Source organism: Pseudonaja textilis, chromosome 15 (assembly GCF_049901715.1).
Source record: "Pseudonaja textilis isolate UNSWEBS1 chromosome 15, rPseTex1.2, whole genome shotgun sequence".
NCBI classification, from domain to species: Eukaryota; Metazoa; Chordata; class Lepidosauria; order Squamata; family Elapidae; genus Pseudonaja; species Pseudonaja textilis.
This window is the reverse complement of record NC_142004.1, coordinates 3257228-3273815: the sequence shown is the minus strand read 5'-3', so window position 1 is coordinate 3273815 and position 16588 is coordinate 3257228. Positions and strand designations below refer to the sequence as shown.

Genomic DNA, 16588 nt, shown 5'->3' with positions numbered 1-16588 from the left:
GTTGCTGGAAATGGATGTTAGCCTTGTGATGCCAGCTTTAGCTGTCTGCCGAGGACATGGGTGGAAGAGCTGCTGGCACTGTGTGAATGCATGGAAACTCAGAACTTTGGCCTCATTTTGCATGTAGAAATGCAGCTTGTACAAAGGAGCCTTTGGAGCTATAAATAGAAACCACTCCAAATAAAAATAGCCTGCTTTGGTATGCATGCATTTTCCAAAGAGTCAGACAGCGAGGAAGCCGACGGAGGAATCCTCCCCATTCTGCAGATATTTTATCGCCCTGGAGAATATTTGCAGACAGCAAACGCTCAGCACGAAGCCAAAGCAACAGACACAAACTCTTAAGCGCAATCAAGAATCCAAGTCAGGTTCGGACCACCTAGATTTTTGTGGGAACCTGTGAGGGTTGAGTCCCCTGTAACACACACACACACACACCCCATCAGCTCCCCGGGAGGCAGCTGTGATGTGTGAGCAAAGTTATGAAACCCTCAGCCAGACCAAGCTTTGCCGGATTCTTGCCAAATCTCCAAGGGCAAGTGGATGATCTCAGATCCTGTTTGATCATCTCCAGATCTCCAGGGAATTCAAATCTCTCCATGAAAACATGCCTGGTCTGACGGCTTTCTCTGGTTCTTTTCTGGGTTCGTGGATACGGAGACATCACGAGGGATGAGCGAGGTTGCCTCTTGACCTTCCAGTGATGCGAAGTGACCGATGATGGGGTTGTTGGGTTTTTTTTTTTGTCCTTTGGGCTGCCTGGAAAAGGGGCCGGGTTCACAAATGCCCCATTGATGGCTGGGTTTAGATAGTCCCGTGGTGGGAATAAGAGCTGGCCTTTTGTCACCCACTGTCTCCCTCCCATGGCATCGGGGATCTGCGTCACCCGCCCAGCATAGCAAGAAAGAAATCCAGGATCTTCTATGATTCAAAGGCACGAAGAAACATCTATTTTTGCTTTTTAGATGCCGCGGGTTCAAAGATTGCTTTTCTTTTCTTTAGGAGGCTCTGAGTTTTAGTCCCACCTCAGGCATGAGAGCCCACTGGGGGAATTGGTAGGAAACGGTGAGTTCTAGTCCTACCTTAAGCAGGAAAGTCACCTGTATTTTGACCTGTCTGAGCCCAGCATACCTCACACTTGTGTGGTGGAGAAAAGAGGAGGAGGAAGGTGTGTTAGGTGTGTTCGCTGCCTTATGTTATTTATAAAAAATAATAAAAGGCTGGATACAAATAAATAGATAAATCAAAGATGAGCTGCACAGAAATTCCCCAGTGTTTTGCCTTACTGGCACTTGTTCAGTGAGGTCAAGGCACTTGAGAATATTCTTTCTTTCTTTCTTTCTTTCTTTCTTTCTTTCTTTCTTTCTTTCTTTCTTTCTTTTTCTTCCTTTCCTTTCCTTCCTTCCTTTCCTTTCCTTTCCTTTCCTTTCCTTTCCTTCCTTCCTTCCTTCCTTCCTTCCTTCCTTCCTTCCTTTTTGTTTTAGCTATGACTAATAAATACTCCCATAAAAAAGCATTGCGTGACCATTAGCAGCTACAGCTCATGGGGGAGTAGAGATTACACACCCTGTAGTGAAACCTAATGATGCTTAGGGCAATTGTCTCGATTGTCAAACAGCTCCCACAAAGTAAAAGACGCCAGAATCCTCTGGGAATTTAGAGGGGAGATCAATTTTACGCAAGGGTCTTTATAGAATTGGCCGCATAGCCAAGACGGGAGTTGTAGCTTCTGTGGCCCTTGTTTTCATGGGCCGTTAGCGTTCAGCAAAAGGGATTTTCCTGTCTGCTTTCCAAAGCTGGCGGGTGACAGAGCGGAGAAATTTTCATGACATTCTGATGCACGGAGTCTGGCGCTCAGTCCTCCCACCCGATTGGTAGGTTGAAATTGCTTCTCTTGTTTTGGTGTCACATGCCCGGCAGATGGCTCACATCTGTACGTGTGTGTATGCGTTGAACCCTTACAACCCAAAAGCGTTTTTTATTTTTATTTTTCCGGTGAATTCAAATAGTCATCGGATGCCACACAGAAGTCACTGCTCAGGCATCATTTCAGCTGAGTGCGGAAACACAGATACAATCTCCTTCACCGAAGGAAAGGAGAGGGGGGAAAAAACAACTTTAATCTCATATGTACCAGCCTATCTGAGATAAAAGATTGCGATCTCTTGAAATACTCTTCTTTTATATCCTGATCATATCCTCACTTAGACTCATAGAATTGTAGAGCAGGAGGTCTTTTAGTTCGATGCCCTGTCCAAGGCATGAAACTTTATGGACAAATGGCTTGTCCAGTCTCTTCTTAAAAGCCTCCAGTGACAGAGCACCCAAACTCCGGGAGAGAAGCAATTTCATTGATTAATTATTCTCACTGTCATGAAATTTCTCCTTAGTTTCGAGTTCGGTTGCTCTTTTATGATCTTCCACCATTTACTTTACTTTTTATTTTTCACGTTTCACTTTATTTTACTTTTCTTTACTGTACTAGCTTCCACTCATTACTTAAATTGCCTTTCAAAAGGACAGGAAAACAACCACCAACCCATTAAAAATATTACGCCTATAAGGGTTTCTCATACACAAATACCATAAGTACCAAAAGGTTAGTAGTTTCCATAAAGGATAATCATTGTTCACTGTAATTATCCATTCATTCTCTCTGTGTGTAAGCAACTTGTTAGTAAGTCTCCAGGAACATCAGTTTTTCAGCCCAGCAACATACTGGTGCCATAAAGTCCCTTTGTGATACAAAGGAGATGGAGAATCCAATTAGAATAACAGAGTTGAAAGGGACCTTGGAGGTCTTCTAGTCCAGCCCCCTGCTCAAGCAGGAGACCTAATTTCATTCTGGACAAATGGCTATCCAGTCTCTTCTTGGAAACTTCCAGTGATGGAGCACCCACAGCCTCTGGAAGCAAGCCTGATTAATTGTTCTAATGGAGAAAATTCCTCTTGCTCAAACCATTGATTTCCAAGTAAATAGGTCTACCATCCAAAAGAATATGGACATCTCAAAATAAGAAACCCCGACAGAAAGTCAGATTGATAGGTGCAACAATCACTTCCTTGCAGATCACAATTTCAGGACTTTTGAAAGAGCAGGTAGTTGAATGAAGTCTTATTCTGATTTGCGTCTCCAATCACATGAAGACTCGGCTGTCAGGAATTGCTACTCCCTCCCCGCTTCCTTTCCAATGATTTCATCTGAAATTTTGGTCACAGGGAGAGTAAAATTCAGCAGTACCTGGGACAAGTGAGATCCTTCGGGCAATGGCCTGATTTGATGATGTCATACCCGTTGAGCAGCGCCTTTGCATCATGCATTAGGAGCTGGGAATTTCCCATATTTTGTCATGACATGCTCTGCAATGGGGTGATGATGACATTATCCATTCAGTCGTGTCAGACTCTTGGCGATTCTAGGAGCCAGGTCTCTCCACATCCTCTGATCTTGTGCTACTTCTTTGAGTTTTTCTAGACTTTGGCTGATGTCAGCTTTGATGACGATTTTGCAATGGGATGCCCAGCCCAGCCCAAATTGGGAGGGTTGGCTTGAATGATCAGGATCCTTAAGAAGGCAGAATGTAGAATAACAGAGTGGGACCTGGGAGATCTTCTTGTCCTTCAAGAAAGTTGGTGGGGCTCCATTGCCCCAACATCCTCAGAGGACACACCTGCAGTTCATACTTTATAAGCTCTGCTGATCTGCAAGTGCAATCATCCACACTTCTGGCAATTGTGTTTCAGTTACTTTAGTTTTCCCAAGATCTTCAACCACAAAGCTTCCTGATGGGAAGCCCTTCCTGATGCGTAGCTCCTTTTCTGACTCACAAACTGGATTAGAAGGCATAAGTTATTAATAGATAGATAGATAGATAGATAGATGATAGATAGATAGATAGATAGATAGACAGATAGAGATAGATAGTTAACCTATCTCTATCTATCTCTATATCTATCTATCTCTATCTCTATCATCTCTATCTCTATCTATCTATCTATCTATCATCTATTTATCTAGTGGGAAGGGATCTTGTAGGTCATCTAGTCCAACCCCCCACCCAAGCAGGCAACCCTACCCCATTTCTGACAAATGGCGGTCCAAAGGTTTAAGGTGATTCTGGAAAAGTTGCTACCTGATGCCTTCTGATTTGCAGCTATGGTAGATCAACGTACGGTTAGACTTCGACTTACAACCATTTATTTAGTGACTTGTAGAAGTTACTACAGCACTGAAATGACTGGTGCTTAGACTTATGACCATTGCAACATCCCCATGGACATGATGTGATCCAAATTCGGATGCTAAGCGAATTTACGTTGCGGTACCCTGGGGTCACATGATCCCCATTTGCAACCTTCCCAGCTGAATGGGAAAGTCCACGGAGGATTCATTTAAGGACGGTGTGATTTACCTAACAACTGCTGTGATTCGCTTAACAACTATGGCAAAAAAAGGTTGCAAAATAGGGCATGACTCGCACAACAACCTCCTTGTTTAGTGAGGGAAATTTTAATCTTAATTGTGGTTATAAGAGGAGAACTACCTGTTGTTCTTGCTTTGAGTAAGATGAGTAATATTTGTGGTTAGGGTTCAAGGATGCTGACCCAACTGAGGCCCAGCCGATTTTGGTAGCTTGAACGTACCACCTTACGTCACATTGTTCCTCTCCTTCTCGGCTTGACCTGGAGAAGAGCGAGAGACCACAGTTCTCCTTTTCCCACCACTCATGTGGACACGTCCTGATCCGAGAAGAAAAGCAGCTGTCGCCTGGCACATGCGCTCGGCAGAAGAAGCGACTGAGGACCGCCTGAGCATTTCCAGCTGATGTTCCATTTCAAGGCCCATTTCCGTGGGTAGACAAAACAACCCGTCTAAGGGAGCAGATGGTTGCGCTCAGAGGACGGGATGGACAAGGAATGTTGGTGGCTCTCCCGGCCATATTGGGTTGTGTTTATGTTGCGAGTCTGCAGAAATAAAAGGAAAGGAGAGCGTAACGAATCATGGAGAATGCTTTTTTTTTAAAAAAAAAATGAATACAGGTTGCGGCTCTTTTGACAGTGGTTAGTGAAATCTCAGAATGTAGAGCAGCGTTTGGGAAGGTTAGGAGGGGTAGAGTAGAGTAGAGTAGAATAGAATAGAATAGAATAGAATAGAATAGAATAGAATAGAATAGAATAGAATAAGAGCAGAGTAGAATAAGAGCAGAATAGAATAGAATAGAATAGAATAGAATAGAATAGAATAGAATAGAATAGAATAGAAATATGAAAGAATAGAATAAGAATAGAATAGAATAAGAGCAGAGTAGAATAAGAGCAGAATAGAATAAGAGCAGAATAGAATAGAATAGAATAGAATAGAATAGAATAGAATAGATTTTTAATTTTTTTTATTGAACATAACAATTAAAAACATTGAATATGGTGAAGTCGTTTTGACATAACTTTTGGTCAGTGTCACATAAGTATATACATTCCTATATACATTTATTCATTCTTACATTACATTCTCCAACATCTTTGGTCTTATTTTCATCTCATACTCTCGTTTACTCTCTCAACAACTCTTTTCCATCTTAAGTCCTTCCTTTCTGTCCCCACCAATGGTAAAATCTAGAATAGAATTCTTCATTGGCCAAGTGTGATTGGACACACAAGGAATTTGTCTTCGATCCATGAGCTCTCATTGTTAATAATAAGTAATTAAAAAAGCAGTGTGTTAATAATAAAAAGTAAATAAGCAAGTAAATAAATTAATCTTAAGCATGCTTTATCAGTCAACCCATCATGTGAAGTCGTGCATGCTTCATTTGCAGAAAACAGCATGATAGATGAATGTGGCTAGGCATGGTTGTTATCGCTTAGCAAAGCTAGAGAAGGCCGGAACAAAACTCTCGCATATCTGTCAGAAGCATCAAGCCTCAATCATCAGATCGGGTGCTGGTTTGCATTTTGTCAGCTTAATCTGATCCAATGTCTGATCATATCAGGCAATGATCTTCTGCTCCTCAGAGACATATATGGGGCTTGACAGGGGAGCTGGTTGAATCTTCAGTGCTAGAAGGGAGAGGAGGAGGAGGAGGAGGAGGAGGAGGAGGAGATGATCATTGTGGAGTTCTTGGTGCTTTCTGAGCTTGGTGGTTTTCCTGAAGACGTTTGTCCAGGATGATATATAGGATTTCCTGCCATGAGCAGAGGGTTGGACTAGAAAACCTCCAAGGTCCTTTCCAAATTCTGCTATCCCATATTCTAAGAAGGCTGCAAAAAGTGGGAAGCAAATGAATAACAGAACAGCAAAAGTGTGAAGACAACCATTACGTTCTCTGTCAGCATCAACCCAAATGTGCTTCTCTGGGGTGATTTCTTCCCCATCTGTAATAGCTTCTGGTTCCCCCAAGAAAAAAAATATGGTGACTAAGATTTTCATCTGGGCTGGGGGACAAAGTTTCTGGCTTCACCATACCTGCAGACGTTGCTTTTTTGGAGTCCCAATCAAAAAGCCACAAAACACGGCCTTCCTGATGTTGGCCAGCTTAAAAGTTCCAGCTGATGACGCAGCAAACTTCACTTCCTCTCAAGTGTTTTTCGAACTGAAGTTTTCTTTCCACCTCAAGTTCCCTCTCCCCTCATTTTCTCCATTCTGGAGCAGAACGTATTAGGAGCAATAAATATCTCAAGGCAACGAAAGACAACTGGCTCCATGCGTGTTTGGGAAACAAATTTCCGGTTGGCCATGATTGCAAAGGGAAGGAATAAAAGGGAGGAGGTGGCGTGCCAAGAAACATAGGCAAATTTTCAGTGGCTGGTATCCAGAGTCAAGCAAGTTACTGGAAATTAAAGGATGGTGCCGTGTGTGTGTGTGTGTGTGTGTGTGTGTGTGTGTCTGTAGAGGAGTCAAAAAAGTCAAGATGGTGGGGTTAAGCCTTACCCTTTGGAAATTTGTGAATTCTTTTATGACCGTCCCCCTTACCTGTTGTGGACACTCCTGGAGAGACAAGTGGAATTGGTTGGCTAAATTGGGTGAACAATTCATGAATATAACCTGAAATGAGAAAAGGGGAAAGGGAAAGGAAAGAGAAGGAAGGAGATGGGAGGGAGGAATGGAAGGAAGGAAGGATGGAAGGAAAGAAGGAAAAGAAAAAAAGAGAAGGAAAAGAAACTAAAGGAAGAAAAAGGGAAAGAGTGAGAAAAAGAGGGACAAGGAAAAGGGGGCGAGGGAGAGGGAGAGAGGAAGAGAAGGGAGGAAGAAGAAAGATAAAAAGAAAAGAAGAAGAGAGAGAAAGAAAAAGAAAGGAAGAAAGGAAGAAAGGAAGGAAGGAAGGAAGGAAGGAAGAAAGAAAGAAAGAAAGAAAGAAAGAAAGAAAGAAAGAAAGAAAGAAAGAAAGAAAGAAAGAAAGAAAGAAAGAAAGAAAGAAAGAAAGGATGTCTAGGATTGATCTACAAACTCTGGGTCTGTTGCGGATGAGTCATTCCACAACAAAGCATGACCTCAGCTTCCGAAGGGGAGGAGGCCAAGTGAGTAATGGGGCAAGAGGCATCGTTCCCCTCCTGTGACCCTGCAACTTTCCTCTACTTTCCTCTATCAGCCTGGCATGGGGGACTCTGGCTGGGCAGAGAGTGGCAAAGGCAGGAGGAAGAGGGCAGCCTCCTCCTTACCGGGCCCTCGAAAGGGGGATCTCATCGCACCTGCAACTTGCACACACACCCCCAAACCGTTACTCTTTAACAAAAAAGGAGGAGGGACTATCTTCTGCCAAAGTTGAGTTCACACTTTAAGGCGAACTCTTGCTGGGCTCGCTCCTCAATCCGGACAAACCTGCTCGGTGCCATCCTGGAGGAGAGGAGCTAATACGTGGCCGGCCTGGGGAGAAACTGCCCAAGGGGTGAACGGGGTTTCCGGCAAAGACGAGAAGCTTTCGGTCTTTCTCCTTCTCCGTTGAGACTTCCAGTTCTCTCGGCCTATTTTGAAGGACGGCAGTCATTTGTTCATGTAGATTACGCTTGCCGGGAGTGAAAAGAGAGCAGGAAAGGTGGTCAGAATGGGACAAAACTCACCACGACTGTCTCGCTTAGCAGCGGACGTTTGGGGTTAAATTGTGGGATTGTCAATCCAGGACTGCCTGTATTTGTTTTGTGGTTGTACAAGTTTTACTTGTGTAACGTAATCTTTTGTAAAAGTACTGGGGGGAAAATTAATTAAAAACAGACCTAACTTTCCATTATTTTTGTTCGGCTCTTGAGAGGTTTCAGCCAAGTGTAGTCTAGACCAGGGGTCTCCAACCTTGGCAACTTTAAGACTTGTGGGCTTCATTTAACGACGACTCTGTGCTTAGCCATGGAAATTCTGGCCCCTATGATGCTCCGAAGTTTAAGAATGACCTTGAAGGACTGTTTTTGTCTCAGGGCCTGATTTATTGCTTGACTGGCTGCCCTGAAGGACAACTCACAAATGCCTGAACTAGTCAATCATTGGGTTCACCCAGGGGTGGGATTCAAACGGTGTAACAATCGGTTCGGTGATCGTGCCCAACAGCTGATTGTCGGAGCGAACCGGTTTGCCTGAACCAGGACAAACTGGTAGAACCCCACCCCTTGGCAACTTTAAGACTTTTAGATTTCAACTCCCAGAATTCCTCAGCCAGCAAAGCTTAAGTTGCCAAGGTTGGAGACCCAGCCTGGGACGGGGAGTTGAGCCCCCAATAATCCAGGCTATTCCAAATTTGATTCTTCCAAGAAGAAAAGTGTCTCTCAGACCCAGTTGATAAGGGATTCCCCTCCCCAAATTTGCCTGAGCCAATTTTTCCCACTGGAAGAGTAGTAAATTGAGCCTGGATTAAGATGTGGCCAAATTTCAACCAGAAAAGGGGATTAGCAGCGGAGCGCAGAATAAGGAGGACCTCAAACATTAAAAATTGCACATCTGCAAGGTCCGGGGTGCCATGTAGCAAAACAAGTCAGCTCTTTGGCTAGAAAAATATGAATGGCTAGAGGCGCCTCGTTCTCCTTGACTATCTAACAATTGCATCAGAGGCTGTTTTGGGCTCACGATGAAAGCTTTGAAGCCTGAGGTTTCCAAGAGAAGAATGACTGGAAGGAGGTGCCAAGTTTTTTGCAAAAAAAAAAAAAACCCTTGGCACCTTTGTTTGTTCCTTGTTCAAGAAATAGTTATGCAGAGATGGTAACAACCACTGTGGGTTTTCCACATTTGATTTATAGGTTAGCAATCGGAGGTTAATGCACGAAGGCCGTGTTGCGGTCCTAGAGACAGATAGGATTATAGGTGGTCTTCGTATTAGGACAATAATGGAGCCTGCCCATTAGGGTTATAAGTTGTGACAGTTGTAAATTAAGTCATCCCTTGTCCAATCCAATTTTTATGACCTTTATTTTTTGGGGGGTCATTAAGCAAATGCCACAGTCGTTAAGTGAACCCTTTGTTTGCTACGGATTTGCTTTTGCTGAGAGCCGGAAGTAAACACAGCTTTTCAGCAAAAATATCTCAATAAAAATGAGGGGGGGTTGGTCTAGATGACCTACAAGATCCCTTCCAACTCTGTTATTCTATTCTATTCTATTCTATTCTATTCTGTTCTAATATCTGAACAAGCAGAGCCTGAAAAGACAATATCTAGGTTTACTGCTGACTTGGAAACCTCTTTTCAGTTACTCGGTTTTGCGTGAAACAGAAAAAAATGAGGACCTTGGTGCTCTCTGGTTGTTTTCTTGCAGGTGTTTCATGACCCAACTAGGTAACATCATCGGTGCTAGAAGGGAAAAACCCTACTGCCTTCTACCATAGCACTGATGATGTTGCCTAGTTGGGTAAAGAAACGTCTGCAAGAAAACAACCAAGCTCAGAGAGCACCAAGGAACTCCAGCTGTTCTGTCAGAAAAAAAAGAACGTTTTATTTATGATCTTGACGATTAGGCAGGATAGATTACCGTGCAGGGAAGTGGAGATATGTTGTAACCATAGAGCAAGAGAAAAATTTATAATTGTACCTATAATGATTATGAAGAAAATTGGAAGCTACCTCTTTGTGTTTTCTCTTTTTCATTTGTTTTGGTACTCTTACTTCTTTCTTTGATTCCCTTCTTCCTTTTCTCTTTTTCTTACTCGATATTAACCTCTATTAGTTTTTATTCTTTTTCCTTAACATTTTTCATAAAATTGTATTTTAAAAAAACGAAGAAGCAGAAATGCCGGTGGAATGCTTTAAGCATTGGCATGAAATCCTGTCTCTGCGCAAACATCCTCTCCAGCACTCCACCCTCCCTGGAACACCTTGTATGTACCGTATTTAATCTATTTATCCTCCTTTGCCCCTTCCTTGCTATCTGGGCTGGCCTTCCCCTGACCCTCTGATATAACAGGGTCCCTTTTAATAAGAGGGGCCCTCCCTCCTTATCCTAGCTCAGTGTTCCTCAGCCTTGGCAGCTTTAAGATGGGTGGACTTCAATGCTCAGAATTCTGTTTTTCTTCAATATTCTCAATGCTCTGTGGAACACCTTTCAGATTTTTCTTGGTGGTCTGAGCTGACTTTATTATTGGAACTCTCTTTATCTCTTCCTCCCTTCCTATATCCTTCCCTCCCTCCCTCCCTTCCTTCCTTCCTTCCTTCCTTCCTTCCTTCCTTCCTTCCTTCCTTCCTTCCTTCTTCCTTTTCTCGATCGCAGCAGGGAAGCACCAGCCAGCCTCTTAGGAATTTCCAGTGGGCTGTGACTCAGGGATCAACTGACTGACTTGGCTTTCAAGCCCGGACAAGTCCCAGCAAAGTCAGCCAGATGTTTCCACCTGCAGCATAATTATTAATGAACAAAACAAATAAAAAAAAATACAAGAGCTAATGTTGCAAAAGAGCCACCACACAGAGGAAAGAGAAGCCTGCTCTCTTTGTATAAATCTCCAACAACCTTCCTTAAAATGAGATCTTGCGGCTGCCTTAGTCACCTGTCATCCCTGGCCAGCTTAGCTGATGAGAATTTTACTGCAATACATACTTTAAAACACCCCCATCCCCCCAAAAGGGGGGACTGAACTTGATAAAAACATCATCTCTCACGCACAAAACAAGTTTTACTTATTATCGTCATATATTTGTTGTGTGGTTACTAACACTTAAGTCAATTGACATAAGGACTGGAAACAAATGGGAATTTTCAGCACGTCAGCAATCCAAGGTTTTGAAAACTTTCGCCAGCTGGGACTTGGATGAGAAGAGAAAGGCTGAATTAGGGGGACAAAATGCTTGTTCGGGTCCCTTGGCAGTTTATGGGGATTGAGAACCTTGGAGAATCAATAGGCTTGCAATCACAAAAAGACACATCAGGCAGTCCTTCGACTTACAAATGCAATTGAGACCAGAACTACTGTGGCTGAGGAAGATGGTTAGCAATAGCAATAGAACTTAGATTTGTATACCGCTTCACAGTGCTTTCACAGCCATGTCTGAGCGGTTTACAGAGTCAGCTTCTTGCCCCAAAACAATCTGGGTCCTCATTTTACCCACCTTGGAAGGACAGAGGATTGAGTCAACCTTGAGTCAGTCAGGATCAAACTCCTGGCAGTGAGCAGAATTGCGTGCTATTCTTCATTCTAACCACTGTGCCACCACAATTCTTAATCGCCCTTAGCCCTTAGACTTGTATACCGCTTCACGGTGCTTTACAGCCCTCTCTAAGCAGTTTACAGACTCAGCATATTGCCCCCAACAGTTTGGGTCCTCATTTTACCAACTCGGAAGGACGGAAGTCTGAGTCAACCTTGAGCCTGGTGAGATACGATCTGCCAAATTGCAGGCAGTCGGCAATCAGCAGAAGTAGCCTGCAGTACTGCACTCTAACCACTGCACCACCAGGGCTCATGGTTAAATAAGTTCAATTTTATGATTTTTTTTCCACAGTTGTTAAGTGAATCACTACACGCAGTCATTAAGTGAAGGCGACTTCCCCGTGGGCTTGGCTTGTCAGAAGGCAGCCAGGAAGGTCACAAATGGGGATCACACAAACTTGAGTTACTGCAACCATGTCGGTTTCCAAATGCCCAGATTTTGATCACAGGAGCATACAAATGCTATGACAGTCATAAATGCAGGGATAGGTCATATAAGTCACTTTTTTCAATCCCATTGAAACTTAGAATGGTGACTAAGTGAATGTTTTGTAAGCCAAGGACTGCTTGTGTAGGTGCCTCCATCTTCCCTGGTGGTTGTCAAGAACTGAAAATGACTTTACAGCACACCATCAACCCATTGTTAATTATTTCCGTTCGTTTCCTGGTTGCCCATACATCTTTCCAAAGGACACATCTATAAAACGCGAGGAGCTTTCTACACATAATTTGTCTATAAAACAACTCTCATAGGACAAAATGCTTTTTTCTCCCCAAGTGGGCAGCTCCGTTGAACACCCACCCACCCCGACGTTACACTCACCAGCGTTGCAATAGAAGCACGCCGCCCAACCTGGCTTGAAGTCATCCGTAGAGCCAGATAAAATTTCTGAATCAGTCCGGGTATTTCCCAAGCCAAAGCAATTTGGGATGCTTAGAACAACAACAACAAAAAAAAGCTTCTCTGTGAGGTCTCTGGAACAGGAGAGAGAAAGTGAATTGGGGAAAATGGGGATGGTTCAGCGGGGAAAGCCGAGAACAAAAGTGGCAGTGTGCTTTGGCAAAGGAATAATGCTCACCCACACTGACTTCATGCCCCAAGGTGAGATTCCGTGCCACGCCCGAGTAAGATGGCGAAGAAGGGATTTATTGGGATTATTCAAAGAAGGAAGGTGGCATTTTGCCCTGCTTGTTAAGGCTATTGGAGACAGATAGGAACTACATATTTTTGCCAAACAAGCCACCTGGGATTAATTGCATTTAATTAACCACTTCCTGAAGGCTTCGGTTAAGAACTTGGGGAATGTTGGTATAGTTTTAGCTATGAACTAGACAACCCGTAACCTGCTGAGTCATCCATTCAGAGCTATTCCCTTGCCTAAACAGAGAAACAGAATGACCTCAGTCCTAAAAACAGAGGGAGCAGGGATGACTTCTGACTTCCTGCTGGCTTCCCCATTGACTTCTTTGTGGGAAAGCGACAAGGAGCCTCACAAATCATGATCGTGTGATTGTGGCTGCCTTCAGGTGCTTTGGAGAATAGGTTGACCCCTTCCTCCCCTTTGTGGCAGCCCCTCAAATACTGGAATGCTGCTATCCTGTCTCCCCCAGTCCTTCTTTTCTCTAGATTAGCCAAACCCAAATCCTGCAACGGTTCTTCATAGATTTTTGCCTCCAGGCCCTTAATCGCCTCAGTTGCTAGATCAAATACCACTTAGAACGAGATCAGATACTACTAGGGACAGATGAAAAATTATTTTTTTAAAAAATGTACAATTGTTTATGGAGTATTAAACTGGAAGAAGAACAAGTGAAAGAAACAGTGATAAAATGGGCTAAACGGTTTGGCTACCCAGTAGAATTACATAAATGGCAGAAATTGTGGGATAGAAATTGTAAGCTAACAATGTCAACGGCCTATAAGGAGAACCTATATAAAATGTTTTATAGGTGGCATCTACCACCAGCGAGGCGAGCAAAGTTCTGTGAAAATTTATCAGATAAATTTTGGAAGTGTAATCAGATACCGGGTGCATACTATCACATGTAGTGGACATGCTCAAAGGCGAAAAAATATTGGACTAAAATACATAGTTACATTGGTTAGAAAAAATGATAAAACAACATAAAGATTTGAAACTTTAGTTGCTCTTCTTTGCACTTCTTCCAAAGTCTCAACGTCTTTTTTTGTAACGTGGTGACCAAAACTGGATGCAGTATTCCAGGTGTGGTCCTACTAAGGCTTTATAAAGTGGTACTAATACTTCATGTGACTTTGATTCTATGCCTCTCTTTATACAAGCAAGGATTGTATTAGCTTTTCTGGCGGCTGCTGCACATCGCTGTTGAGAAACTCTGCTCTAGAAATATGGAGTTGTGAGTGACACCTGCCAGGATAGCTCTGAAAGTCTTCCAGGAGTTAAATAAAGATCCTGAGGTGCCTGGAATTGAGAGGGAGAGTACATTTTTGGCCCACAAGACCTAGGTTGGAGAAGCGGCGCATAGTTGGATATATGGCATGTTGCCATGACATATATCCAACTGCCTACCCTCTAAAGTAGTAGCTGTCCTCAAATAATCTAAAGAATGCTATCTTCATTTCAATAACTTCCCAATAATCAGTTATCTTGAAGGGAGGAAGTGCACTTCTAATTATATCAGGCAATTTTTTTTCAGTTGCACCAAATCTGAAGGACTTGTCTTGAATCCAGGAAGATCCTCTTCCAAAAATTGCAGCTCACCCTCGAATGGGGAAGGGCCACTCCATCCAAGGTCAAAGATGAAAGAGGCTTAGTTAGACCTCGGCAAATCCAAACATCTTCCTCTGTGGTTTTGTTCTGCAGCAAGAAAGTGGCAGATCCATAGACCGTGAGGTCATACCGTCCCATTTGTCTGCATTGTTTGGGAAAATAAGCAGGCGTCCCCACCCCCCTATTCATTGATCTTTCCTCATCTGCAACAGACCCACACGCACCCCCTGGGGCATCATCAGCCAAAGGACTGGCAATGGTTTTGCATTCTTAGACGTCTTGATAGAGCTTCAAAGCGGAACTCCTTGATGAAATGAAATTGTTTGGAGCACGCCCAGATCAGCATTGTCTCCGGCGTGATAATCATGAGGCAGATCTTCAGGAATCTGTTCAGAAGTTCAGATTTAGCAGAAAAGGCGTCCATCCGCCCAAATTGCCTTTCCTGTTGTTTTTTTCCCCCTCCGTTCACTAAGGGGCTCCTCCTAAACAGGAAAACACCTAGCAATTACTTTCCCTAACGTGGGATGAGGTGAGGTGAATTTAATGTCGGGCAAAGGAAATCAGGAGCCAGTTTTAACATATTAACAGAGGTGGAAGGGACCGTGTAGGTCATCTAGTCCAACCCCCCCACCCACCCAAGGAGACCCTATACCATTTCTGACAGATGGCAGTCCAATCTCTTCTTGAGAGCCTCCAGGGATGAAGCTCCCACAATTTCTGAGGGCAACTTCTGTTCCGTCGGTTGATTGTTCTCACTGTCAGGAAATTTCTCCTCATTTCCAGGTTGAATTTCCAGAGTCTTTCCAAATCAATTTCCAGAGTCCAGGCAGTTCACATGAATATAAAGGTTTATTCTACAAGAATCTGAACTGCTAAATGGTCAAAGCCAATAAGCACTAGAAAAAGAATCAACTGAACTGAAACAAGAAGTACAAAAAATCTGATCTACATGCTAAGGCTGACAAGGAAACACAAGTAATATCTATCCTCATAAATTCTGCATTCCTGGGCAGAATCTATATCCAAACTTCAGTTAAAGTCCGCAAACATTCTCCCTCCATTGTCTGAGATTCCTGCGAACAAGAAGTGGTCATACCAGTTATATTTGAAGATCCAGGTGCGTATTTATAGAAAATTCTCTTCCATTTCATTCCGGGCAAGCTACTCTTCTGTGTCCAAAAATGATTTCGTGAGAAGTAAAATCTTTTTTTTTAATTGATGTCATTTTTAGATTGACATTTTTCAGTCATGACCATGTGGTTTCTCTCTCCACCCATTTTTAAAAACCATTAACGTTGGTAAAGGTACGGCTACTCACCTCCAGGTGGAGATCCAGATCTGTGCACAGAAAACACTTATTTATAGTTGTTTTTTTTTTAAATGACTGACAATTCTCTGTTTCTGGGGAAGGTTTGTAGTTCCATACTTTGCTCCTACTGTTTATTGCTGAACTTTCTGCATTTTATAGCCATTACATACAGGTAGTCCTTGACTTACAAGCACAATTGAGCCCAAAATTTATATTGTTAAGTGAAACATTTGCTAAGGGAGTTTTGTCTCATCTTACGACATTTCTTGCCACAATTGTTAAGTGAATCACTGCAATGGATAAGTTCGCAAACCGGTTGTTAAGTGAATCTGGTTTCCCCGTTTTGACTTTGCTTGCAAAAAAAAAGTGATCACATGATCTTGGGACACAGCAAGATGTGTTGCCAAGCATCTAAATTTCTATCACATGGTCATGGGGATGCTACAAAGTTTGTAACTACGAAAAATGGTCCTAAATCACTTTGTTTCAGTGCCTGTTGTAACGGTCACCAAATTAAATGTTGTAAGTAGAAGACGACCTGTAGTGCAATGATGCACAACACCGCTAGGTCTTCATATCGATTGGATATCGATTGGATTGCAATCACGTTGTGTTGCTGGGTAAGGGGCGGGGGGGGCAGGAAACGGAATAAATTGAAATCCCAAAGTGAAAGGAGAATGTACAGTTTCTAGACTTCGATTGTCTGCTAAATGAAATGGATGACATTCTGTGAACAATGAGGATAGTTTTTGTTCTATGTTGCAAATCAGGAGTCCTAAAGCAGCGACATTCCCGTGCAAGTGAACAGGCTTCCCTTTGTCGACAGCTGAATTGCACTCCTTTGCGTTTTGCACGTTTTCCTATGAATGAGCACCATGTGCAACCCTAGTTCGAAAGGCCTGCGAGTGTGGCTCCTTT

General features: G+C 43.1%; 1 long non-coding RNA gene across 1 annotated transcript; it reads right to left on the bottom strand.

Moving 5' to 3' along the window:
* Nucleotides 1–4491: 4491 nt before the first annotated feature.
* On the bottom strand, nt 4492–13004 carry LOC148124630 (uncharacterized). The gene is made up of 2 exons (XR_015739655.1): nt 12435–13004; nt 4492–4965 (listed from the first exon to the last, which is right to left on the bottom strand). It is a non-coding gene; the product is annotated as an uncharacterized LOC148124630 (long non-coding RNA).
* Between the last annotated feature and the right edge of the window lie 3584 nt (nt 13005–16588).